The sequence below is a fragment of the Cyanistes caeruleus genome, chromosome 6, assembly GCF_971803275.1.
Source record: "Cyanistes caeruleus chromosome 6, bCyaCae1.hap1.1, whole genome shotgun sequence".
Lineage (NCBI taxonomy): Eukaryota > Metazoa > Chordata > Aves > Passeriformes > Paridae > Cyanistes > Cyanistes caeruleus.
In genome coordinates this window covers 62,483,504-62,509,309 of record NC_141706.1, presented here as the reverse complement: position 1 = coordinate 62,509,309, position 25,806 = coordinate 62,483,504, and the positions used below count along the sequence as shown (strand labels likewise).

Below are 25,806 nucleotides of genomic sequence, written 5' to 3'. Positions count from 1 at the left end.
TTTTAGTTCTGTGTCTCATAATATAGGGTCCTGTAAAAGTTGTGCTTTAAAAAAAAGGTTGCTTCAAGAAATTAAGGGTAGAATAAATCATTGGATCAAGCAAACAAGATCCCTGTAGACACCATCCAGCAATACCTCACTAAGCCAGAATCCACCAGGCCGTGGAGTCTGCACAGACAAACTCATCATTATCTCCCTCTTGGAAACCAAAGCCTTCCTTTAGAACTGGAAATGGTAAAAATGGTCGAGTTCATTCAAAAGCTCCACTCATCTCACAGGTTACTGCATGGGGGATCTTTGGCAAAGAGATAAAGGGAACCTACTCTTAGATCTCCACAGCTTTGGAGCTGTGCCTCAAAGGCTCTCCTCACTCGTGATGCTCCCCCATGCCCACAGCAGAAGCTGCTGAGGGTGGTTTGCAGGTTTTGGGGAAGAGAAGATTTTTCATAATTTCCCTCTCTCTGTAAATCCTCTCCCCATCCCTGTTCTCTACATGATAACTAGAAGGGAGGGTCATTTGTAAAAAGCTGATCTTTATTGTTTTGCAGGTCTTGGTATGCAACAAAAGTTTGGAGATGCTGACAAGCATCTAATGCTGCTGTCACCTTCCAAGGGTTCAGGCTCTCCATCAATAAATAACCCATATTGTCCATAATTAGCAAGTGATGATTTCCCAAAGAATCTCTATTTAATGAGCAAATACTGAAGTGACAAGTGTGAGTCTTACCCCTCACCTATAAAAAAAACAAAGGCAGATGAGCACTACCAAGGGCATTTCACTTTTCCTGTATTTTAATTATTTTTGGCAGGTGGAATTGGCAGTAAAAAACATTTGCAAAAGGTTCTGGAAGAAAATTAAATGCTCTGTCTCTCCTTACAGTAAAAGTATTTAAACAATGTCTAAGGAAATCTCTAAAGTTATTTATACCCTTTAATAGTTTTAATTTAGTCTCTCAGTTTACAATAAACAGGAAAGATGAGGTTGAAGGTGAAAGGACGTAATTTCATGAATGGACTGCTTAGGTCAAACTGCATTTATTCACCTTCTCTTTAATGACTTGACTTTCTCCAAATATTTCCTGTTATGTTCCTACAAGTCATGCAACACTCATTAACTCAATTGTTCTATGTGTGCAAATCTGGAACAGTCTTCACTAAATTTTATAGAGATAAATTTGATGTAATGATGCAGAGATATTTTTTTTCAGTCCTAAAGGTGAGGTGGTCCAACTGTAATTGTAGTTTCTATTTTTACTCTTCAGTGTGGAAAATCTACCCAAAATTACAAGAACCCAAGTACTATATATTTTTACATATAAAATCTGTTACCATATTTTTACTTTTATAAAACATTTCTGAATGATTTAACAATGGTGTTACATAAAAAGAAACTTTCTGAAAAAAAATGACTCAGAGTTACCTAAATAATCCCAAAGCATTTCAGATCTCTTATTATCCTGACTGTATGCTAAATACATCCAGATAGAAACATCTGCCTTAAGGAACTGAAGGCTTAATTGAGAGATCTGATTTTCCTTATGTCCTGCTCTATGCTCGAGTGTTATTAATCCAAGCATATACAATGTTCCTCCAAACTACAATTGTAAGGAAGTTTAGTAAGGGAGTACCAGCCTCTTCTCCCAAATATCAAGTGACAGGACAAGTGGAAATGGCCTCAAGTTGTGCCAAGGGAGGGTTAGATTGGAAAGTTTCTTCACTAAAGGAGTGTCCAGCAGTGGAGCAGGCTGCCCAGGGCAGGGGTGGAGTCACCATCCCTGAAGGGATTTAAAAGATGTGCAGATGTGGCACCTGGGGATGGGGTTTAGTGGTGGGCAGGGCATTGATGGGTTCATGGTTGGACTCAATGACCATAGAGGTATTTTCCAACTTAAACAATTCTATGAGTCTGTGATCCTGGAAAAATACAGATTTTCATTCCTGCATGTTGAGGCCAGCTGCAACTTCTTCTTCAACTAATTTCTTAAAATGGATTTTTAGATAAATATTAATAAAGTCCTATCATTCAGGAGAGATTCGATAAAACCTCCAATATACATTTCTGTATTGGGTTTACATGGCCTAATTTTGGTAATGAGAGGGTGGCTTCTGTGTACACAGGGGTGGCTTCTGTCAGAAGCTGCTGGAAGCTTCCTCCACGTCCAGCAGAGCCAACCCCAGGAAGCTCCAGGACAGATGTGCCACTGGCCAAGGCTGGGCCAATTAGAAATGATGGTAACACCTCTGTGATATCATATTTAAGAATAGTAAGGAAAAAAAAAAAGGCATTGTTCAGATGTAACTGCAGCCAGAGAAGAGAAGGGTGGGAATATGTGACAGGAACAGCTCTGCAGACACCAAGGTGGGTGTCTGGCACCCAGACAGAGTCAAACCACTACAATTTACTAAATATAAACAGAGAGAAACCCAAATATCTGATTTACGATTTTAGAAGCTGAGCAGTTTTCTGTTATTTCTTTCCACCTCACCTTAATACATCTGCTCAGACTGCAAAACATTTGCAGGCACTGTTTGGTGCAACACCAGGCAGTGGCCATCTCCTACGTCAAACAGCCTCACTGAGATGCTGCAGCAGCAGAAAGCTGCCACTTTCTTAGCAGAAATAGCTTTCCTCAAATCCACCAACACATTTCAACCAAGTTACTACTTGGGAGAAAATATTCCTCCTAAGCCCCCTCCCCCATCACTGTTTTATAGCACTTCTTTGATGCCAGCCCCAGCCTCCCACCTCTCCCCCTCAGGCACACTCCTGTCTGCCAGCTGTGCCAGTGAAAGCACCAACACAGCCCTGTGGTTCTACAGCTCTTCAAAAGGCCACCCTTAACTCTGAACCCTTGGCCCCACTAAGTATTTTGCTGTTAAAATACTCTCCCCCCATCCCAGCAATGTTTTACATCAGTGTTCCACCACTGGTTTTCCCCGTTTGCAGGGAGATGCCAATGCCAGAACACACTAACTTTTACATTCCTCTTCCAAAACCATCCAAAGCATTAAAAAAACCCCAATTTTCCTTCAATTAGTCCTGCAGCGAGATCACTCTATCATCCCATGACACATCATCCAATGTATTTATCCTCCTATAAGCCCCAACAGTGCATTGTCACACCCAATTTGCAGAGGAGAACCCAATGGGCAAAGGTCTGGATTCAGCAGTGAAATTCAGCTCTGAACTCCTCACCAAAACCACCTGACTGCTGAAATCAGGGGGGAGTTGTACACAGTTGTATCTGGTCAAAAGCTCACCATGATTGCAGGTTCCAGTCAGATTGCACCTCCAGCCTGGCCTTGCACTGCCAGGTGTGTCCTGCACTGTCCCTGCAGGGTGGTGGTGGCATTCCTGCATCCCACTCTGCGGTCACAGGAGGTGCACAGCTCCTCCCTGACATCCACCCCTGATTTCCTGGCCTGGCAGCTTCCTAAAATCCTAAATTAAGAGGCTAGTGATAGTAAAGACAGGCCTGTCAAGTCCCTGTTAACATTGATATTTTGCTTGACAAGAACTAAATGATTATGTAAATTGGATGATTATCATCGAATAAACATCAAATAAGCTGTAGGAACTCACACTCACTGTTCTTTGTCTTGCAGGGGACACTGCACAGAAGAGAGGGACAGCTGCTTTGGAGGCAGTTGGGATTTTGGCATTCCTTATGCATAAATCCTTATTAAAATGAAGGCTTTCACTGCAGTTTTATGGTCGGTCACTAATTTTTAAATGGTGAACCCAGGAGTTTTGGGGTTTCTTTCCCATGAGCCCACTCAGCTAATGGAAAATACTTACTTTAAAGCTCCAATGCCTTGCCACCGTGCAGATGTCATGACCTGACCACTTGCACTTTTGCACAGAGTTGCAAGCCAAGACTGGCTGAAATGGTATTGCAAAACACAGTCTTAAATTAAAGCTGCCAGTGTCCATAGCTGTCAGTGGGTTTGGCTTCCAGTCCTGTGGCAGAGATGGACAAGAGCTGGAGCTGGCTAAGGTTATTCAGCAGCACAGACAACAAAATTTCCTCATTTCAACCCCCTGAGGATGAAGAGCCAAGGGCTCCCAGGTCTGATGCTGAGCAGCTCCAAATCAGTTTGCATGCACATTCCCTGCTCACCATCCCCTTCCACAGCCACCTCAGGTTATCAGATTACTTTGTCCCTTCACCTGAGAAACAGTGCCAGCCATCAGAAAGGGAGCCCTGCACAGGCTCAGGGGGTTCCTGTTGTTATCTGGATTGAATTTCCTGCATTTCTTTCCTTTGGAAAGCTTTACAGGTCTTGGGACTGCCAGGGTCTGCTTCCTCCTCATCACATCAGTCAAGGGTGTTAAGCAACACACAGGAAGGCACAGCCTGAAAAATGGTGGCAATTACACCACAACAGGCAGCAGGGCAAACAGCAGCACCCTGTGCTAACTGAACGGTAAAAGCATCACTTTGATGGAAAAATCCTTATTTTGCAGTGAAAAGGTCTTAATTCTAGAATCTTTCTCTTGAAGAGCTCTGAAGTAAGAGGCTGATTAGGACTTTTTTACACATTTCATATGCAGTGGAAGTTGGGTTTAATGCATTACAGCTTTTGATGGTGACAGTTGGGGCAGGAATATTTAACTTTCCATTTATCAGAACAGTATGACACAAACACAGATAAGAATTAACCAGTGAAATGAGTGAAACCATTTCTTACAATAATGCCTCATCATTCCTGTTTCTTCAGAACCCCCTCACCTCCTTGCCAAATGGCACATCTAGCATTTCACACCCTGCACAAAGTCCTGAGTAAAGGTAATGTTAATTAAAACACAATCACTTCCCTAAAGGAATTACAGTGGGTGCAGAAGGAAAGTAGAGAAGCAGAAGTTAACCAAAGTTCATGAGAATTATGTTCATCATGAATTCCAGCAACTTCCATGCCTCTAACACACTTTGCTCCATCCTTATTTATCATTTTCTCCATTTTGAATATTATCTCCAGCATTGCCTCATTTCCATGCAAATCTCCCCAGTGTTTTGGAAAAAGCTGAATTGTGTCTGTCAGACAATCATCCACCTATCACATAAATCTTTCTCTTTCCTTTCCCCATCAAAAAAAACATTCCCAGAGCGCTGTCCTTACTCTTGCTACTGGCCAGAACTAAGACCCAGGGATCAAAACCATCCTGTGCCTTCCTCACTGTGTCAAAACTGTCACCAATAACAAGCACAGGACACAAAGAGTCTCCAGCACTGCTGCACTGCAGCACAGGAACCAAAGGGATCATCTCAAAAACGAGAAGTTCCCTGAGCAAAGTTGGCAGCTGTCAGTATCCCTGTGTGAAACGACTTTACAGCTCCGTGATGGATTTGAGCCTCGAGGCTTTTTTCTCTTGTTGATATTATTTTTTTTCTTTCCCCCCTTAATTCCTTCCTTTACTTTTAAAGGAACTTTTTTTTTTTTTTTTAGTGGGACACCCAGTTCTTGTCACATTAAGATGAACTCAGGATAGCAATGTTGCTGGAGGCAGGATGCCAGAACATCACTCACACACTGAGGAACACCACCTAAATTGCCTGTCTTGTTAAAATATAATGGAAAATTTGTAAACACACCTTCAAAGTACTGCACTGTATGAAAAGATGCTCTCTGCTCCTAGGTCCTTTTTTTTTATGTGCATGGCAGTGCAGAAGTTTGTGCTGTTTAAAGTGATGTGCTGGTGTGGTTTAGATGCTCAAATATACATACACATATATAAATATATATATAAATATATATATCTGTGTGTGTACATACAGATACACAGTGTAAAGGTGAAACTACAATAGCAATGGGCTTAGAATTTCTGCAGCTGCAAATTTTCCTTTGAGTCTTCTAATTTGCTCGTTCTTTCCAGTTCTTTCAAATCCAATTTTGCTTATTCATTTAATTAAATATTCGGTTTTATTGCAGCACAAATAACCAGAATGGATTTGAAGCAATTAAAGGAATTATTCCAGCTATAAAATACAGGCCATGTACAGCCCTGAGAGATGTGGTAAACACACCTGTTACCATAACAGTGAGTATTTATACAATATCTGTCTGAAAATATTAATGAGACAGAGAACAGGTGAAGCAATAGTGCTTCTATTCAGTGGAACTCAGCCTGAACTCTGTGTGAAAATGGATTTTTGTGAGTAATTAGAGGGTATTTTTAGGAACAAAGTAAAGTACTTAACCCCTAGTATTAAAAGCCTCAAATTTGGAGATGATGTTTCTACCCTATTATTTTCAGAGTAATTCTTCATAAAATGACCACAAAACTGCTTCACTGAATTCAACAATAAAATTTCTTACTCATCTAAGTCATCTACAGAAGCATTTTCCCTCTAATTCTCCATCCAGCAAATTCAGCACTTCTAGACAGAATTTAGCAAATTTTTGCATTCAAAATTTTCCATCTGATGCTGACAGATTAGCTATGATTAAATTTCTCTTCCCTGACATGTTTGCACTAAAACCAGTGGGGAAAAAAAAAGTTTGACAAAAAGTTGAAACAATTCACCTCCAGGTTTTATAAAACTAAAATAATTCACAGCAAAACATTTTTTCCTCCAGTTTTTTGATTCTAAATATTAGAAACCCTAAGAAGAAAATCAAATTTTGATGTAAAAAATTAGTTTTAACAGCCTAAGAAAGAGTGGAACATTCATTATCTTCACACATACCCTCAGTTTCTATCGCAATGGAATATTTTCCACAAAGCCAAGCCAGGAGTTCCTGGCACACTGCTAGCAATAAAGGCCAATCCAAACTCCTTTTTGCCCCATTTCTTGGCACCAGATTTCCATTTTATCAGTACATTTGTGCACATGACTGGTGTGAAGCCTTCCCCCTGCTCCCACGCTTGGGCAGAGCTCAGGGCTGGACCTCAGCACCTCTCCTCTTTTGCTGGAATTATGCTGGTTTTGTCTAAAAAATTTCACACCAACGTTTTCAGACTTTCAAGGTGAATTAGCTTTACTCTGCTTTGATTATTCACTTTGGGAAGCTGTCCTTCATGGCAATATTGATTTAGCTGTGGCAGATGCTGAGCTGTCACCGAGCCTGACAGCTTCTTCAGAGCTTCCTCTGTGGCTGCCTTGTAAAACAGTCAATAGCCAAGTGAAACCTGACTGTGAAAACAAGCACGTTCCCCACTTTTATACTCCATGAAATCACGTGTCCTGCTCTGTGCTGCATCCTTCTGGGAGGAGGAAAGAAGCTGGCCTCTCAGTTTGGCACTCAGCATTATTAATTAACCCTTTGTGTGCTCAAAGCACGCCCACCCCCTGCCTGAGACGTTGGTGGGACCACGATCCTCACAGGTCTGTGGTTTGGCAGTCACCCAGAGCTGCCACAAAACCACTTCTTACCAGGGGGGAAGGGTCCTTGGGGAAGGTGAATGTGCTTAGGAAAAGGTTTTGTTCCCTACACAATGCTGATTTGAATTCCAGCGTATTTGGGTGGCTTTTATGTCACTTCGGAGAACACCTTTGGTCCTACTAACACTGTGTTCGTCTTTGCAAAGTGACACAAACCACCCTTGTGAAGGGCAAAATGGCAAGCAACACCCCAAAAATGTTTTTGCATTGTTCACCAGAGGATCACAAAGCCAGATGGTAATATATGTCTACATTTTTATTTATTTATTCATGAATTTATATGCAGAACTGGACATCAGCACCCCAAAGGCTATAAAAAGATCTGTTTCCAGGTGAACCAAGCTGTGAAAATACTGCACCATTCACGTTATCTCCACTTCTCTCCACCACTCCCACAGCTCTGCACCATCCCCTTCTCCATAATAACAAAAAATATAAAAAATTCCTGGAAACATTGCTAGCCATCGATGTTGTCCTGGCAGAAGGAGTTTGAGAATATTCAAAAGAACAACAAAAGATTGCATACACCCTCAAACTAAGACCAAAAAAATAAAGCCTGGTTTTTCATTTTGGCCTCAGTGCATGTATTGTTGAACTCTCCATGACTACGTGAGACTGGAAAAGTATCTTTATTTCCTGGCAGCAGCTCCTGGAGTCTTCTCCTCCCTGTCCAGCTCCTTCTGATCAGCACTTGTTTCTACCTGATTACCTCTCTGTTCTCTTGCTCACTATTCCAGGAAGTAGATGCTGGAATTAGATTTGCTGCATTTCCATTCCTACATTAACACTAATTTCACCGAAGTCAATGAAATTACACTGATGTCTGGAGAGTATCTGAGGAGAATAATTGAGTGCATTTTATCACTTTCCTTCAACTTTTTTGGTGACTGTTTCATGGCATTTTTAAGTGCCCAATTTTGCTAAAATGCACTTATTCTGCTCTTGGATGCTGCAGTGAAGTTGCTCTGTGGAACCATGGAGTTCTTGCTGTAAAGCTACAGACAGTGCCTGGGATGGGAACACAGAGATGTGCACAGTGATAAATGTGCACAATAATTGCTCACCCAGCCAAAATCCATCCCCTGACTGCAGCCTCTTCCAGACATTTATGAGAAGAGTTCAAGAAAGAGGGTGCAGAGTGCATCCCTGTCCTGGGCCATTCCCTTCAGATTTCCACAAGCCCAGAGAGCCCAGGGATTGTACCCACATCATGTATTAGCCACCGACCATCTCCACCCAGAATATCTAATGCCGCTCCACAAATCCATTTTGGCGATTTTTCCTCAGCAAAACATTATTTTTTTTGTGCTATTCTGCAAGCCTGGCTGCCCCAGCCTTTACACTGACCACCCTCAGCCACCCTTTCTAGAAAGTGAGTAATTTCTCCTCTCCACCTCCTTCGCACCACTCTTGTTTTTTTAAGCCATCGCCCACTGTGTTTTTCCAGTCGTCATCCCATGCCTCATTCCTGTCACCTTTTAGACACCCTTTTTAATCTTACAGCATCTTGCTGCAGAGCAGTGCAGTGTGGTGCAACAACATTAATTTCAATTGCCTGCCCAGGAATCCTATTTGCCTTTTGTTGACTGGTACTGAATACTGCACCGATATTTCCAAGGAGCTCTCAGCAGTAAGAGTCAGGTGCCATTCCTCAGTGGTAACTGATAATTTAGAAACCATTTCTGTGTGGGTATAGCTACCTATTCATTTGTATGCGCTGACACTGAATTTCATCAGTCCTTTTCACAACCACTTGTGTGGTGGGAATGCTGCATCAAAACCAGAAACCCTAATTTCAGTATTCAGCAGACCTGCAGCACAAGGGAGCTTTCTCCTATGCCTCTTCCAAGCTAAGTTTGTCTCCCAAGCTGCATTTAGATACAAGTTAACAATAAAAGTCTGTGAAAAATTTAATTGTTTTAATTTTATTTTTTTTTAGGTTATGCCAGTATCACAGTTTAGGTCACAATAACTGGAAAGATTTTATCATCTTTCTACTACGAGCAGGACTGACTATTTCCCAGAGCAGGGCAAAGCTGTTCTTGGACGTTACCCAAGAGTGACTAAGCCAACTCTGAAAGTCCAGTGAAAATAAACGAGAGATTTGACAGAACAAAAATACCAAGATTTGACCCAAGAGTTATAACAGTTATGGGATGGGATATCTCTCAAACATTAACTCTTTAGCAGCAGGAGAAAGCATGAATTTCTAAAAGACATGTTCAACCCTCCAGTCTGGCAGCCCCTGTGTGCCATTAACACTGAACATCTTGCTGTCTTTATTCACTCACCAGTGAGACCAGCCATGAATGCAAGAGGTTCATTTAAGTGGCCTTGATGCCTTTGACATATTTGTTCACATGTTAAGAGCTGAGGGAATGACTGCAGGGTCTCTCCCCCCACTTATTTTGCCATCCTCAGTTGTTTCTCAGCTGTTGCAAGGCACTCATGGCTGGTCACGTGTGCCAATAATGTCATTTTTTAGGGACAATAACGTCTGAAATTACACACAGAATAAGTACTGCACATGGAATGGGGAGTTTGACAGTATATTCATGTTTTTTGTGTGCTACTAAACACCTGCAAGTATCCCTCACGTGGAATTGTCCCACCACCAGCTACTTCAGTGAGTAGGAAACTGCTGCAAACCCTGCAGGATGGAGTCTTCAAACCCCAGGAAAATGATATTCAACAGCCCATCTATTAGCACATCTCTTCAGGCCTTCCAGCCTGCTTCTCCCCAAGCCTCTGCAGCATGGAACATTAATTTTATACTGAACTATTAATTGCAGTTGACTTTGCAAAGCTCTTTTCTTTACATTTTTTATTTTCAGTTTCACAAACCCGATCCCAAAGGAGTTCATCTTATTCCCCACAGTTGTTTGATCAAATTGCAAATATTTCCTTTAATCTTTTCAGGCATTCAGATTTATTAACTACAGAGCAGAGTCTCTTCATCTCCTCTACTGATGGTCTGGGAGAAACAATCTTTCACATATTTCTCATTTTATGCAAGTGCTTATTCCTGCAAGTACATATTAGTAAGCATAACATTAAAACACGTTTAACTAACCTACATAAAAACACTTTGAACCAAATTGGCAAGCTAACCTGCTTTAGTTCTTAATGATATTAATCTGAAGTCATTTTTCCCAGAGGTTGTGGTCCATAATTCACTGAGGTCAATAAAAAGTAGCTGCTGATGTTAGTGAGTTTTAGGAGTGGCAATAAACACATATGAGTGCATTTTCCTTGGAGAAGCTGGATGAGAAATTTCCCAAAGGCAGGAGAAAAGGCCTTTGGGACACAATTTTAATTTTCTTCATGCCTATTCATAGTTAGAATTAGGAATAATAATAATCATCATCACTATTTCACAGTCACTTCACATTTCTCATTAATACATACATTTTACAAAGAAAGGTAAATTATTCAATTTTGTTCCATACTTAAACATTTATGATTAAGTTCCACACTTAATCATTTATGTCAATTGTCCCTGTTCTATTTTTTATTAGGAAATTCAGAATGAAATATTTTATAAAATTGAGACGTGCACTCACGGTTTTAAAAAATACTATTCCCCACTTGGTTATTTCACTGCTCTTATTCTGTGAAATAGGATAAACTTTAGCAAAAATAAAAAGGCAACACTTTAACCTGAGTCTTAGTCTGAATTTGTAACTATGGAAGACCTTTTAAAGTGCAAGTAGAAGTCTAGTGTCTTATTTTTAATATGTTCTACTTTTCCACCATCCAAATGAAGTTTTTTTTAAAAAAAAAATAAGGTTTCCTCCCATTTTTAAAACCTTTCCAGCAGAAAACCAAGGGAATGATTTTTATCGTTTCATTGTAGTATGAAAAAAAAATCTGAAAAGCAGAGTAAAATAATGAACAAGAGAGGACTTTTCATTTGAAAAACAGACTTTTTCTTGAAAACAGGGACATATTAATTCAGATATAAAAAAAAACCCTTGTGTATATCAATTTTTTTTTCTCAAAATACGTAATTTACAATAAGAATAAATTTTCAACAAAAGTAAGGATTTTCCCAAATATTTTTAATTTTATTTGAGTAAGTTTCCACCACAAGTTTTTTTTCAGTACCTCATTAACTCCATTTCTTCCTCCTCTCCACATCTCCCTTCAACCTCTGCTGAATTCTTCCAGAAGTGATAGAGTTTGGGTTTTTTATTTTGTTTAGTAGCTTAGGTGCCTCCCACCTGACATGATTCTAAGCTGTTTTTCTTCATTTTACTCAATGTTGCTCATAATTATTTAACCTAATTGATAGGATGCCTCCTCTGGGTAGAGGCTGTTGCCATGACACTGCAAGAAATTACTCCATATTTCTCCATTCCTGGATCTTCCTGAAGAATTTATGCAGAACATCTTGCCTTCAGCAGCTCCCTACCTTTGCAAACATCCATAAAAAATAATTAATGAGCTAATCCTGGCAGGCAGATTTCCCTGGAATAATAGGGCTAAAATTGGGGGTGGCTTTTTGTAAAGCCGCCTTCTGCTGATACTGACCAAGACTGCACAGCTTTAAGCAAACACAGAATTGTTTAGGTTGGAGAAGACCTTTAAGATCAGCAAGTCCAACTCTTCACCCAACACTGCCAAGGCCACCACCAAACCATGTCCCCAAGTGCCACGTTCACAAGTATTTCAAATCCTACTCAGTCACTGTCCTGGGCAGCCTGTGCCAGTGCTTGACAATCCCTTCCATGAAGAAATTGTGCCTAATACCCAATCTAAACCTCTCTTGGAGCAACTTGATGCTATTTCCTTTTCTCCCATCACTTTTTACCCAGGAGCAGAGCCCAACCCCCACCTGGCTGCATCCTCCTGGAATTCTAGAGTGATGAGATCTTCCCCTGAGCCTCCTTTTCTCCAGGCTAGACACCCCCAGCTGCCTCAGTTCTTTCTCATAAAACTTGTGTTCCAGACCCTTCCCCAGCTCTGTTCCCTTCTCTGCACACACTCCACCCCTTCCATGCCCATCCTGTCGCGAGGGGCCCAAAACTGGGCACAGGATTTGAGGTGTGGCCTCGCCAGTGGCCAGCACAGGGGGCTATCACTGCCCTGCTCCTGCTGGCCACGCTGCTGCTGGCACGAGCCAGGATCCCTGCTCCGTGTGACAAGCCAAAGGCACCCAGGGGAAGGCAGCAGTGAGGTGGCACGGGCACAGCACCATCAGCACGAGGCAGCTCGTGAGGATGTGGTTTGGGAGACAAGCTGGGTGACAGCTGAGTGCTTCTGCAAAGCCCCTCCACCATTCACATCAGTAAAGGGCATGGAGGAACAAACAGCACACAGATGCCCAAGAAGATGGAGCCTAAAGTTTCAGGAAACCTTCCTGTAATTCCAGCAATGCGATTTGAGGCATTTCAGAGCAGACATGAATGGCTCAGGTGCTTTTCAGGGCTCTGCAGCTCTCGAGGAGTTTTACAGCTGCAGAAAAGGGGCCACTCTGAGAGCAGTTCCTGCAAAGAGCAGGGGCACAGTGAGGAGCTCCAGATTAATTTGACATCCTCCTCAGGAAAGTGGTCCTTGGTACCAATTCCCCTAAATTTTGGCAACCCCTACCCCTCCTTCCTGGCCCCTATATCACTCCAAACTTTAATCCAAATTATCTTACAACCTCCTGTGACCCAGACCTTTCCAACCAGGACATTGATTTGAAAACATGAAGTGAAGCCAAAGCATGTTAATTACACACCTAGCAGCATCCACAATGCTCTACACTTGCTTTGTCCGGGCTTTGGACAGTGATCACACTGCTGACATTGAACCCTCTGGGCAATTATGAGTGGTTAAAGGACCACAGTTTGTATCCAAGGCAGTCTGAAATGCCCAGCATGGACATAGGGTATTTTTTTGTCCTTGTGAATGTTTCTAGCAAAACAGAATATTAACTATATTCATTATTTTTACTTCCACACACCACCAGAGCTGTGGTTCTGCTCTTCAAAACTATGCACTCAATACTGCAGAAATTATACAGACTGGGAATAGCCAAGCTTTTCATGGTAAGAAAAAAATCCATTTATTTTCATTTATAAATTATTAAGAAACTTGCTGAGCAAAACCTGCTTTTATTGTTGTTGATGAGGATTCATTTGCAAAGCTAGGATAAAAAGCTAATGAAAACTTAAGGAAGAAGTCAAATAACAAAACTGTATCTGAAGTCCTTGATGTGATCTCCCTTTCACACTTCAGAGGCATAAGGCTATTATGAAATTTCATTTTTTTAAATTACTATTTGGGGCAGATTCACAACAGAGTCAAGAACTGATTTATTCAGCTAATATATTTATTCTCATTTGTGAAAGACATTTCCGAGCGCTGCAACCAAAGTAACAGCAAATTAAAATTCTCAAAAGCTACAATTTATGGATTATAATTACTAAGAGCCCTCCCATCTCCCGTCTCATTTACACAAAATGAATTTACAGTCCATTTCCAGGTTCCTCCCCTACAAGCAGTCAGCCAACAGCAAGTATTTCAGAGAACATAGATTTTGAGGGACTGTGTGGAGGGTGAGAAATGATCCTTTTGACCCTGCACAGGGCCCACAGATAATTTAAGCAAACCTGTGCCTACCCCACAAATCTCCTGCCAAAAGCAGACACTGAGTTACTAATTGCTCCATAATTTGACAAGTAAAAGAAATTAATGTCACCAAGAGTCAGTGTGAAGCACATGTGGCAAAGCACATCCCCTCATGGTCTCCTAATTAACAGGTACCATATATATTTTTTTTATTTGCCTTTGCCATTCACCCCAAAAATATGTAGCTATTGATATGGCTCTGGAATGGCCATATTCCAGGAAGCTTTGATTTTGAGTCCAAATGGGAAAGAAAGAATAATTTTTAGATTTAAAAACTGTGGGCGGGTGGGGGTGGGTTATGGTGATAGGAATTAAAATTAAATCAGTTTTGCACTATTTTATATTCTACTAGGTAACATGAGACAAAAAAAAACCCTCAAAGCTAAGGATGCTTAATGACAAAATTAATGGGTCAGTTTGTCCCATATGGAATTTATCAGCCCATAATGGAATGAAGAGGACACAGAGTGCTAACAAGCTTTTAAAAGACATTTTGGCAAGATCAGTTAAATGCCTCCCTTTTTGACAAATTCACTTCTTTTATTGAAATAATATTCTCCCTCAAAGATTTTAACTGGCTTTAATAATCTCCCACTTTGTTCCTCAGGAAGGGATTTCTGCAATGCTCCCATGGTATTTGCAGTCAGGGTGTTCAGACTCATAAAAGCCACATTGGATATCTTTGTATAAAAAGATAAACTCATGAGGATGTTCAGGCCAGTTACCATCGTGGCACAGTCCAGCTCTAAACTGCTATGAGCAATTTGAAAGCAATTGTTCATCTAGTATCTTGGTTTTTCTTAATTACTGGAAGAAGAAAACTCTTCACTTTTTGATCTCATGATCCTCACACAGGCTGAGAGGACATCTGGGAAAGGCTACTGAACACATTTACCATGACTGATCCCCACACGATATTTTTCACTTTCCTTCAGAGAAAAATAAAAAATAGAACTTCTCAGTACCAACTTCTAAAAATACACAGCACAGTCTTTCAGAAGCAAGTCTATTTCTCGCTATGTTTCACCTACTTTATTTCAAATAGGAACTGAATCATTAAAACTCCTCTTTGTTAAAATCATGACAGGGGCAGCACACCTGTCCGCAGAGAAGCAGTGCCTTTGTCCTCTGCATGGATCTAAAAGATGACTTAATACTGAACTGTCACTGATGAACTGGAGGCTCTGGGGGCTGCTCACCAGCTCTTTGTATCCAGCAGTTGGTCAGAGAAAAGAACATTACCCAGCACTTTCTTTTCCTAACTAAAAATAATTTTTAACAGGTTCTAAATTTATGGGCTTTACATTTAAATGACAAAAGGACAAGAAGAATCTGCAATAGGTGTAATGTCTTCTATTTAGAGAAGAGTGACAATAGAATCTCAGGAGGAAAAAAAAAAAGTTACATAAAACTGGAATAAGAAGAATCAAACTCCGGTGATTGCAGTAGTCCTTTCCCTATGAGCTGACAGAACTTCTTTTCAACAGTCCCTTGCTGGGAAGGGAAAGGAAGGGAATGGAAAAGGGTAAAAGATGAGGAAGGAGGACTGAAGTTAGACTGAAAACATGTAATATTTTTTCCTGTTATTGACAGCAATGGTTTTAGAACCCTTTTACCATCATTACGTGAACTTTTCATGATCCATTCAAAATCAATACAGAAAAGCTGCCACCTATTTTGAGAACCCGAAAAGCATCTGTATCCTGAAGGTTTGACATTATCTGCATTGTTGGAGCTGCTGAATTAACACCACTCTGACAACAAACCTCCAGACTCACTCCTTTGCCCCAGGCAACTGCAGAGACCTATCTGGGAGTTGTGTATTGATTTTAGCATCAGCAGAAGTAAAGAGGAAATGAAAGGGAAAAGGCAAAAGGATTTAGGTAGTGCTTTGCATTGCTAGCCAAGCACTATTTTTGACTGAGAAAAGAAATGACAAACTGGGTGATCAAAGATTTTAAGAAGTCAGCTGCACTGGGATGGCAAACACAGGTGCAATCTTCTCCTCTCCGCCTGTACCCCAACAGCCACCTGACCGTGGTTATTTTAAGCTGCACATTTTCAGCTTTTCCTCTCAAGAAACGTACTACAGGTGCTGCTTTTCCCACAAATAGCAGTAAACATGCAGTGAAAGGCATTTGACAAATAAAAGCCTATTACTTATGCAAAAAGTCTACTTTTTTCTAGAAAAAAAACACATTATCTTCATTTTCTCCCTTCTTTGTAAGGAGTATAAAATGGCTACAGTGTTTTCAGATGTTTTTTCCATTCCTCGGTAATGTACTCGACTGTTTTTGCAAAAGTTGAAAAATAAAGCCTTCAAAAGTAGGAAGCACTTGCAAAAAAAAATACCATCTTGATAATTTGATTTTTTTCAAGAAGCAGGCTTTTTTTCAAGTCTTTTAAAATACCAATTTTGGAAGAAGCATTCCATTTAAAAAATTCACTTTTCCTACTAATGCAATTATGTAATTGTATTAAATGCTCTTAGTCACAGAAATATTTTTAAAAAAGAAGCCGGGGTAGGGTACTGCAGGCAAAACTGGTCTGTACACACAGATTTGCTGCGATGCCAGGGTATTTCAGCATAAACATTCAGGACACAGAATTTCACTTGGATGAGTGCCTTACAAAGTGAAAACTGAATCATTGTTAGGGTCTTTGGACAGCGTGGAACAGATCCAGGGGGAAAGCAGAAGCAGAAAACAAACTTTAAGAAAATTCTGATGCCTGCATCATTGCGTTGCAATAAGGACTAACCCTGGAATTACTCAGAATCATCAGCTGCTTCTCTTTTTAATCTAAATATCCCTGAGTCACCTTCAATGCTGCTTTTCTGCAGAGACTGAGACTCAGCAGAGACATGGGAGGGACCAGGCAGAAGGACCTGCAATCAGTGAAGGTTGCTGAAAACTCGAGGAGGTGGAAAAGAGTTCTGAAGAGTGGCCAGGCTTGGTCATAGATGAGTGAGTTCACCTAGGAGAGGACACGAGGGGAGAACCAGGCAGGAACCCAGGGCAGAAAGAGGAATAAGCTAGAAAGGTGACCTGGAACCTCCAGAAGGTGAATGATGAGGGACTGAAATCCCACAGATGGTTCCTCAGGGAGATTTTCCTAAGAAAACAGATGACCAGCTCCCCCTCAGGACACAGGGGAGGGCAGTGGCTCTGCCACAGGGCATCACCCTTGGCTCCTTTCAAAGAGCAGCTTCTGACTCCTGCTGCCTTTGTCTCAGATGGGCACAGGATCCTGGTAGCCACCCTGCTTCTGTTCATGGGATTCCCAACACTTAAACACCCACTGTGTTCAACAAGGAATCCACTAAACCTTGGCAAACTCATTTGGCCATTTCCACAGTGTTCTGCCCCGTGCTCCCGTACAGGAGGCAGGGAAAAGGCACCTTTCCCTGGGCAGAATTTATAAGGTTTGTAGCTTCAGCCAGTGCTTTGAAGATTTGTCGTAGTGGGGCATTTTTGTAACCTCTGGTGTCCATCCTGCAAAACAAATCCTTGCAGAAGATCCTGTGGATCCAGTTCAGCTGTCCACATTTATTCACCCTTGAAAGTGGGTATTTATTTTTGTCTTTGGATAACATTCCAGAGCTAGTTTCCTTTCACTAATACATCTCTATTAAATTTCTCTGCTAAGTAAAGAAGCCAAGGCCATAGCTAAGGAATTGGAAAGTGCTGTAATGGAATTACTACTCCGAGGTGGCTTGAATGTCATCATTTCCTTCTCCAACATAGCAAAATCTTGACAATCACCTTAAGGAGCGACAACAAATGCTGCTGGCTTTTTCAGGGGAAATATCATTATGGATATTAACACCTTCTGTGGTAACAGTAATACAAGCATTAAATATAGCAGCCTTAGTGACTGAAATGCCTATAAAGCATCTGCCACAAGATAAAGCGTAAAGAAAACTCTGGGCTGAGAATGACCCTGGAAAACTGCAATTAAATTAAATCTCCAGCATAACTAAGCTATGGCTTCCATCAGAACTACAAACACAGTCCATTTCAATTCTTCTTCTTATTTAAGAAATTATCTAAGCTACTTTAACATCAGGTTATGCAGCATTTGTGGGTTTGTTATAATATCAAAGCTTCTTTTCACTGTAATATTCCTGTAGAACAGGGATAGAGTCTTTGCACTGTGTATCCCATGGTCTTAGGGAGGAGGTGAAATGATCCCTCAGCTCTACCCAAGGAATGGGTAAAGAGCCAGGCTGTCGAACATCAGGTCTCTTGTCTTTCACTGCTTCTGCCTTTATCACATGAAACACAACTAAGAGCAACACTAAAATGCACTGACCCCTGGTTTTGGGGAGTTTTTCTAGAATTTTTTTGCACTACAACTCTTCCAATGTATCATCTTTGAAAGTCAATGTACTGTCAGGTGTTTAATGTTTAAATTGATGAGGCTGTTGAGTGGATACAGAGCTGGTATATAATCGTTTAAAAAGAAGAAGGGAAAAGAGAGAGGTGGAAGAATAGCAGACAAAATCTTCTCTTTAATTAAAAACTGTGTTATTTAAATAATAATGGTGATGATAATTTGCACTGATGAATTTTACCCCATGTCAGGCAAGTTTGCTTCTCAGAAACAGAGTCATCAGGATGAAAAGGAAGGAGAGGATGTTGAGGAACAAATTTGACAATGCATTTCCTCCTCTTTTTTGTTTGATACCCTTGATAAACATCTTGTCAGCAGTTTTAATATGTAGCTCTAGAGCCGATCAAAAGCTGGGATAAGCAAATGGAGGAGTTGTAAAGTAGTAACCTGTGGGTTTTCCAGCAAAGTGAGAATGAAAAATAAACCAGCATTTGAAAAATGCCTTCCTGCTCTCTGTAGGAATAATTGCTTAGCAGTAGTTAAGCATCAAATCCCAAATTTACTCAGATTAACCTTTTTCCCCCTACACCTTCTACAGAAGGCAGAACACAAACCAGATCTTCACAGGGCCCAGAAAACAAATTACTGCAATGCTGAGCTCAAGGCTATCCTGCAAACCAGCTCTAGGCCACTGCAAAGCTGCTCGTGTGGATGCTGGGAGCCAGGACCATTCCCAGCCTCCTGCCCTTGGAAAATCAACTCTGAATATCAACTGCACAAGGGTGCCACAGGACCTCCACACCTTACTGCGCTTCCCAGCCACTGGACTCATCACAGACAAACCAAACAACTTCCAAATCCACCTTCCAATACCATGATTGTTTCCACAGAGTGACAGACAGAAGGAAAGAAAATAAAGAAAGGGACTGAGCTCTCAAAGTTACAAAATGTGAGCAGCAGATGGTTTTACATAATTGGCAAAAAGGGAAAAGTAAAGAAAAAAAAACAAACAACCTTCATTAAAGGGGATAAAATATTGTAGATTGAGGTCTCATTTTAAAAATTGATGCATCCTGGGAAGCTGAATAGCTTAAAAGGAGAGAAAAGATGGGATGCACAGGCTTTCATCTCTCCATCCTTAGTCTCTGCTCAGTGCTGGCCAGTAAATCCATATTCCATATAATCTTTATAATACAATATCATATATACATATATAATATTATATAATTATATTATGTATAATACATTATATTATTTATATATAGATATAAAAATAATATAATATAATATAATATAATATAATATAATATAATATAATATAATATAATATAATATAATATAATATAATATAATATAATATAATATAATATAACATAATATAATTATAATTATAATATAATATATTCCATATAATCCATATTCCTGGCCAGGTTCAAATACTGGCAAAGTACACTCAACCCTTCCTATTACACTCTGAGTCTCAATATCCAACTCATTTGCAAATCTTCCTAACTCAAATCCTCCCAGAGGACACCACTGCAATAATATGATAATCACGTTTACAAGACTCATCATAGGAGTAGTTTAATGCTCATCTAAGCCAACAATGCCCCTGGTAAGGTAACTTGCCACTGCTTGCCTACATTTCCTGCCCTAAATGTCTCATGATAATTTCTGGGATCAGAAATAGCTGGTTGTCCCTTGGAATGTATTTGGGTGTGTGCATAAAAGCATTTTCTAATTCTCTTCCCATCATGTCAGCCTTTAATCAGAAACAAGGTAAGAAGGCACTGTACCAGATTGAAAGATGTGCTTACACAAAACTCCACTCAACCTGGAGCCCTGGAGTGGAATTAACAAAGGGATTAAAAACACAGTGTTAAGGAATAAAATTTCTGATGGAATTAGGACCATGAGGTAAAAGAATAAACTCCTCAGGGAGGAGGAGAAAGTGCCTTTAAATTCCTCCCCCCTGCATGCTCCAAGCAGAAGATGTTGTCCCTCTCTTTTCCTTTTCCCCCCACTGCATTGTTTTTTTCAGGCCAATAAAGGAACTGACAGACTGAAAGCTCAGAACATTTCAATCTGGCTATGTTGGTTGTTTTACTTATGGAAATTTTAGAATTGAAATGCACTTATTTTATTATAAATAAAATATTTCACTGTCCTTTCCATGAAGGCACTTCCGATGCAAACAAGCCCCGTGCACAGAACAACCATTCCAGTTTCACCCAGGTTTTAACATGAACCCAGGTCACTACTGACATGAAGTCCAGCCCTTCTTCCTCCAGCAGGTCTGGATGAGGAAAACCACACTTCTCTGCCATTTTTCCCTTGGTCCATCTCTGCCTGTAGTTTTGCTCATCCTCTGCAGAGGTGAAAACTCAAGGATCTGCACAAAACACACAGAAACTAGTTCTGCCCATGCAACCACTGGAGGGAAGAAGCAAACTGAATCTTTCTCCTTGGTACTCGTATTTCCTGTTTGGTACTTGTATTTCCTTGAGTCCTTTGTTTCTGAAATAAGATTGCTGCACTCTCTACTAAGTGCTTGATTAATGGACAGCTCTGTAGGTACTGACTGCAGAAAGGTGGGAGTCTGTCCTTTGTGGAGGAAAAGTGGGCATCAGATTTTCCAGTGAAAAATGGGCAAGATTAAAGCCAAAGCAAACAGAATGACTGCTATGAAATGGGCCCAAAGTGCCTTTTTAATATATGTTTAAAATGTCTCCAATATTCTGTACTTAAAGACTTTGACAACATAATTCTGTGAAAAAGCTTATTTATCCTGCATAAAGAACACAGTGCTCACCTCCCAAAGGAAAGAAAATACTTATGGCTGTTGCTGTGATAAATGTTCCAGACAGCAGCAGAATCCTCTCTCCTTTACTAGCACAAAGAGACACAGGAGCCAACCTCACATCCCAGTTCATTTACGTAGTCAGGGTTGGAAAAGTGGAAGAAAAATTCCTGAACATAATTAATTTTAACCTTTTCTAATTTCATCATGATTCATGTTCAAAAATATTTTCATTAACTAATCCATACAATACTGAGCTACATACTTAGCCTAATTAGATTATAGAAATGGTTCTAAATCAGGAAGGTTTAATTAGCAGCAATTATTTCCCATGCTATTTCCACAACATGATGGGATCACAAGGATTATTTCATACCAAAACAAAAAGTTTTTTTTTCTCACAATTCCATATTCTACTGTGATGCACAACACAGGCTTCACTCTCTGCCTATACAAACAGATCAGCCATAAAAAATAACTCTGAGTTGACAGATACTTTTACATCTTGACATCACAAATACACCCTGACTAATAAAGCCAGCTTGGTGAGAGGAGAGAGGAAAGAGGAGAGAGAAGAGAGAAGAGAGAGAAGAGAGAAGAGAGAGAAGAGAGAGGAGAGAAGAGAGAAGAGAGAAGAGAGAAGAGAGAAGAGAGAAGAGAGAAGAGAGAAGAGAGAAGAGAGAAGAGAGAAGAGAGAAGGGAGGAGAGAGAAAAGAGAGAAGAGAGAAGGGAGGAGAGAGAAGAGAGAAGAGAGAAGAGAGAAGAGAGAAGAGAGAAGAGAGAAGAGAGAAGAGAGAAGAGAGAAGAGAGAAGGGAGGAGAAGAGGCAAGATGGGGACTGAGGATTCCCCTGTTCAGTAGTGTAACATGGAAATCAGAATTTTGCCCTGGGACAACACTGATGGCCTGATCCAAATTATAGCCACACAAAACTCCATGGCTACTTGCATAGTTGTGCCACAGCACAACAGCATTTTGGGGAGAAACATTAGGAAAAAATTTAATTACCATCTTCACAGAAACCATTTCAACAAAAACAGCATGTGAGGATAGAGTCTCTGAGGATAACAACAGAATAATTGACAAAACATCTCAATCTGATCTATGAGACACCTAGACTGCTTAAATGAAATTGAGTAAAGTCCATTGTTTAGTACTGGGCTCTAAAATGAACAAGTAGAATCAAAACTTAAGAAATGGATTTGTCAAAAATTCAATATGTCCTCATGTTGTGATACTCTCAACCAAGTCTTCTGAGTAGGATATTAATTTTCTTGATATTTCTATTTAGGTGTCTTGAATGTGAAGTGCCTATAAAACAAAGGAAGGATGATATTGCAAATATTTGCTGATTGCCAAATTTCATTTGGGGCAGGAAATGGAAGTAAGGCAATATTATGTCTCACAAAAGTATATTCAGCATTTGGTTGTTTTTTTTTTTTAGAAAGTAAGAAAGTTAAACTGTCATCTGCAGACTGAACACTGCATTCCCCAGCTGAGACAGTTTCACCTCCCACTCTAAACTTCCTTCCTCCCTTTCGTCAGACTAATCTGTTTTGGTCTGATATTTTCCAACGTCAAGGTGGATGTTCCCAGGAAATTTGAGGGAAAATTATTTTGTCTGGTTTTCATCTGTTGTAGCTCTACATGGAAGCTTCTGACTTTTTCATTAATTTTTTGGAGGTATGTCTAAGAGTAACAGCAGCTATTAGCACATACCTCGAATTCAATGCAATTATTGATCACATTAGGATAAAATGCACATAAAAACTTTGAAAGTATCTTTCTAATATGAAAAGCACTCAAAAACAACCTTCGTTCATCTACAGAAGAACTGGATTTATTGTGGATATTTTAAGCTTAATCCAAAATGTTTCAGACACAAACAGATTGAAAGAACAAAAACCCAAGAAAATCTAATGCAAAAGTGCAAAGCAATACAAAAGTGAAAACCAGTGAGACTGTGAATTGCTCTCCTGTTCTTTATGAAACAAAAAAAGAAGTGTCTAATATTAATTTACTCTTAAGGCTTAGCACTCCAGGACCTCCTGCTCAGAGGTCAGGGGCTCTGAGTGGTAGCTTGATGGCTTCTCTTAACCTTGCTATTATCTCACATTTCCTTTTTGTGACTAATATTTCTATGTCGTTATGGAGAGCAAAAGGAGAGCGAGGAGCAGATCCTAAACCAGTCTGAAATGTTCTATGTGGATTGCAATGGAAAAGGCTTACAGAAAACAGGAGCATGATGTTAAAGCCAAGGTGTTTCTGATAGTGAATGGGACATAAAACTCCCCAAAGCTGTGTCAGTGTTTTTAAATATTTGCATGTTATCCTATACAACTCCCATTTCTGGTATCTATTAGGGGACTTTTGCATATTTATAGCAGATACTTGTTGTGGTTTTGCAATGTCAGCCAGGTATTTCTCGCCATTCTACTAAAAAATATTTGCTCTGCCTTAAACACGTTACTTTATCAATTTCAAAAGATCAGGATGTATCAGACCATTGCCTTTATGCCTACATATGTTCATCACATTTGTCTGAGAAGCATGAGACAGGGACTAATTTCAGCACAAATCTGCAGTGTTCCCGTGTACCCTGGCTATATTAATCCTGGAACTATTTACCATGGAACACACTGCTCCTGGTAGAAAGAATTGCCTCCAGCCCTCCTTGTTAGGCTGCATCCACTGAAGCAAAACAATGTATGTATTTTATTATTTTTTAAATTAGGATGAACTACAAGGTTCATCTGATTTATTCCCACAAATGCCACAGCCCAGGCCCACGTGAATTCTTGGCTATCATGGAATATCCTGACTGCAGACAATTAGACTGTGCAGAGCAGTGCACAGTATCCCACATTTATCTCTGCCTTCACCTCAGCTTTTAAGCTGTAGATTGGCAACAATTAAACGTCTCCTGCACTCTTTGAATTTAACCCAAGGTCTGAACCAGTTATGTGGAGTCAGCTACAGAAATTCAGATTAATTCAGTACAGCCAGACTTTTTTTTTTTTTTTTTTTTCCTTTTAATTCCTGGAATATTGTAATTTGTTTTTCTTCATTCCCTGTAACTCAGAAAATGGTTTGGTAGGCACTTTACAAAAACACGTGGAGTTCCTGCCCCCAGCCATTTAACATTTAAACCAACAAATCAGGCATGGGATTAGAGAGGAATTAAGCACCACAATATTTATCAAACACCAAAGTTCATGATTCTACCTAATGTCAGATCTGGAAATGAAACCAAAAAAGTTTTACTTACTTTCCTAGATGAAAGCCTCAACCTTTAGACATCTCTACCCCAAAGCTCTTGTTTCTATATTAAATTCTGCCAATTAAAAGCAGCCACAGCTGAGTCCTTCTCCTTTTCAGGCACACATGAAAACACATCTGTCACCAACCTCCCATGTGTTGCCATTACACCTGACCATGCTTTGCTGCTGCATTTACAACCTGACAGGCCATAAACCCATGAGAAAGTCTGATTAATTCTGGCATTCTCATTGTAGTAACACAAAAACCATCAAAGATATCATGCCACTGCAGAGATGTCTGTGTCATATTGACACGATGATCTGCCTTGATCCACAGCAGAAATTTGGTTAGAAACAGTAGAGCAGCACACAAAGGAAGAAAGGGATAAATGCCTTTTGCAGAGATAAAGAACAGAGGACTCTGTTCCCTTTGAACTGATAATATTTCAGCAAACATCCTCTTTGTTGCCTTCTCAGCTGGCTGAAAATGGATTAGAAGGTGAGCATGCATAACTTCTCTATGGCCCATTATTTCTTATTATCGTCCAGATGGAGCGTGGCTATTAGAGCACCACTAAAAACTCTAATGAACTGCGGTGTTGTGGACTCCTAATTCTTCAACAGCCTGTTTGTGTATCAATAATAGGCTGTAAAAACAACAACAACCTGACTAATTAGGCTGGATCAAATCTGCTCAGCTCAGTTTCCTATCTCTCCTGTCCTGGGTGTTCGTGTGGGTGTTCAGTACTGGTGCAGCTTCCATTTCCTTTTCCCTTTCAAAGCCTCTAATCACCCCGTGTAATACTGCAAACATTTAGAAACATTTGTTTAAATGCTTATAAGAAGCATTTAAAACAAGAGCACACCCATGTTTAAGCCATATGAATAATTTTCTCGCTATTTTGTCTAATGCAGGGGAGTTTAAATCTCAGTTGTTCCTAAGACAGGAAGAAGTGGGAGGGCCCCAACATTTATCATTAAGTCTTCTGTTTAGCAAAGCACTTAGGATTTAATTCATTAATACTTTCTGCTATTCTGGGCTTGTTTGGGTTTTTAACAGGGTAAACAGAAACTCGTTCTAAGCTTGTGCTTTCATTTGCTTTGCTCCCTTAGCAGTTGGTGGAACATAAAAAAAGAGCTGCATTGCTGGGCCCCACTCAGAAGCTTGGGAAAAAAAATACTTTCTTCATAAAGGTCCAAAGCAGCCCCTGTGATTTACAAAGTAAAATTGTAACCCTGCTCCAAAGCTCATCAACACACACACACAAATACGATGCATCTGTTGCAACCCTGGAATACATTAAGGAACTTCAGCCAATGAAGATTTATTATTTTGAAACAGAGTAATGTTTCAGATAATCCTCTCCAATTCTGTCATTTTACATCCCATTTAACAGCTGGTGCCACCC

The 25,806-nt window shown here is 40.2% G+C and overlaps 1 protein-coding gene across 1 annotated transcript in view; it reads right to left on the bottom strand.

Moving 5' to 3' along the window:
- KCNH5 (potassium voltage-gated channel subfamily H member 5) overlaps positions 1 to 25,806 on the bottom strand; it is a 150,685-nt gene that overhangs the window by 54,232 nt on the left and 70,647 nt on the right. The gene's annotated exons all lie outside the window — the stretch shown is intronic.